Source organism: Cyanistes caeruleus, chromosome 14 (assembly GCF_971803275.1).
Source record: "Cyanistes caeruleus chromosome 14, bCyaCae1.hap1.1, whole genome shotgun sequence".
NCBI lineage: Eukaryota > Metazoa > Chordata > Aves > Passeriformes > Paridae > Cyanistes > Cyanistes caeruleus.
The window spans coordinates 8,133,816-8,136,790 of record NC_141714.1 but is presented as its reverse complement, the minus strand read 5'-3'; positions in this window follow the sequence as shown (position 1 = coordinate 8,136,790).

The window sequence follows — 2,975 nt, the reverse complement described above, 5'->3', positions numbered from 1 at the left end:
ATTAATTTCTAAAGAATTCCCCATATGGATAGATTTCTAAAATCTAGTTTCCAAACCCTAGTAACTCCCAAAATAATGCACAAGGAACCCTAGTCAAATATTGTTTGACATTTACAGAATGCCTTTAGATAACTCTAGTCTATAAAGGCAATTTCACTGTTATACTATGCAGTGACCAAACACACTTGTAAATGACAAAGCTGCCTTTGACTTCAGCAGACAGGTTCATCCCTAAAATTCTATGAAATGTAAATTTGTTAGTATCCCTCTCATTACTAATATACATATATTTGTCTTTAAAGCAGATGGACTGATTGCACAAGGCTTAAAGTTTTCCAAAAGAGAAGTGTTTTCTATTGGGGAACAGTCTATGAAGTACACACACTCCCAAAATACATGACTCATGCTGGCAGGCTGTCACAGCACTTTCCTGAATTTGAACCAACATAATGTGAGACCTTTTTCTCACTGGTCAGTTCAGATACATTTAGATACATTTCAAGAAAATGGCAACTATACTAGCAAAGCCTCCTGGATTACAGGGTCTGGGACTTGGTTAAAGTTTTCAATTAACGGTCATGAGGAACTGCTTTTAGTTGGTTTCTTTTCTTCCATGAATCACAGGGATAATGGACATGTAATGCTACTTATTTATATACCTACATTTGAAAGACAGAGGCATTACCATTGCTTCCTCTATAAGAATAAGATAAATACAGTTTATAAGAAAGCATATTAACATAAGTTTTAATTACTCATGAAACAGATAAAGAAGACCTAATGCACATTTTTCTTCTCCTACACACCACTGTACACTCAGTGCTTTGTCTGGAGCTATTTCACAGAAGCATGTCTAATTGCCTTTTTTTTTTTCTTTCATACAAGAGCTGTTTCCAAACACCAGCGGTGGCTTCTGTTCCAACAGCGCTGCCACCCAGTGCATTGTTACTGCAAAGCAGACCCATCACAACCACAAAATTTCAGCTTTGGCAAATGCAAAGTGAATTCTTCCTCTTGGCATTGCAGTACAACTGGCTTGTTTGTTTGAGAAATATAGCCTTGAATTTCCTACACAGCTGAAGGCAGTTCTGGCACCAGCTACTACTTAATTGACTTAGACCCTTATTCAGCAAGTGCTGTCGTAAAACTAAACTCATGCTTAGGTTCATCCCTGTTCAACAAAGTGCTGCTGCACAACTGAAAAATTCAATCACAGGTTTTGTGTTCCAGTAGTTATCCCTTACCAGAAACAAGACTGCAAATGGTACCCGTGTTATTTCTAACATAGCTCAGTTTCCTTGGTTAGCACCTTTATGAAAAAGCCCCAGTGTCAAGCTCAAAATGATCAAACCTGCCCCAGGATCTCCTCCCCAAAACTAACCAAAACAAAACCACCCCAAATAAAATTAACAGCTTTACCCTCACATAGAGGATGTCAGACTGTCAGAACTTCAGAAATACCTTCTAGCAGAGCTCAAAGAGAACTTACAGGTAAGCGAGCAAGATGAAGTCAGGCTGCAGAACCGTCCCCATAATGTGCAGTGGGAGCAATGCCAATATTTCCACCTTCCAGGAAAAAATCCTGACTTGTGTAAAAACAGCCATGCCTGTGAGATCCAGCAATAACTGACAAGCAGAGTGAGATCTCCTCTAACAATGATAGAGATGTAGACAGAGGAAATGTTATTTAAAACTAAATTCCTCAAAAAAACCCCAACACCCACAGCCAGATGAACTTGAGACAAATACTATTAAACTTCTGACAAATGGCTCAGGACATCCAAGCTAAAATGCCTGAAAAGGGTTCAGTTTCCAAGAAATCACTTGTTTGGGGTGCTCTGCAGTGCTTTTCATGGGTTTCCCAATAATGCCTTCAAGGTGGAACCCCTATCTGGTAGATGGGTAAATTTAGGGAGTTTTTTTCAGGCATAAAGGCCTCCTTGGATCTCTCCAGCAGTAGTGCAGCATTCTCATCCTCATAAGCCTCATACCAAAGCATAATCTAAAGAGTGTTCAAAATCTTAGACTGTCCATCACCTCCTAAGTAATTTCTAAAATTATCCAAAACCCCTCCCCCAATTCTGTGGTGGTGAAGACTGCAGAGAACATACAAACCAAATGTACAACCCTACCAGAAAACATTTTTCTACCCTCCAAAGAAAACGATGTATACTCATAGACACCATTCCAGCTAGAAACATCTTCATCTTTGGTAACTAAAACCTAATTTCAACAAATACTTCCTCCTGAAGGTAAAATTAAATAAAAGTTCTGTGATGGTAACAGCTGCACTTCTCAACAGCCTCTGTATTACATCTTGTTAAGGCTACAATGATGTGCTCTCCAGTAAGATGCAGCAGACATTTTGACATTCAGTAGAATGATAATGCAGCTCCAGCTTTGCTATGTTTAGCAGTCAGTAACTAAAATGCATACTCAGGTAAGCACCAGAGAAGCCAAGCATCCGCTTTGACAGGCGCTGTTCTGTGACTCAATTTCCCTGATGCTATCACTGTATCCTTGTTATAACACTTCAAGAGGGAACACAAATATCTTGTACATCAAAATTCTCTTAACTTTTACAAGCAACCTGATTCAGCAGTCCTCAAGGTGCAGTTTCATGATGTTCATGAGTTTAAGCTCAAGCAAATCTCACCCTTGAAATGGTGTGAGATTTTCCACTCCCAACCTCCTCCTCTGCATGAAAAATCAGGTTTGCATGGTTGAAAGCTAATGCTTGGAGAGACATTTTATAAAGATCAACTTTCAAGTACTTTGCCTCTATTGTGCCAATGCAGCAGACATTGCAGGGAGCAGAAGACAGAACTGCCTTCTTTAGTCTTAAACCAGCTACTCATGAATTTGTGTCGGTTTGAGACAAGTTAGGAGGAAATGTCCTGAAATGAATGTCTCCTACAAAAAAGGGCAGGTTCCAGCACTCCCTCCTCCCACCAAATGAAAGGAATTTCTTGGAG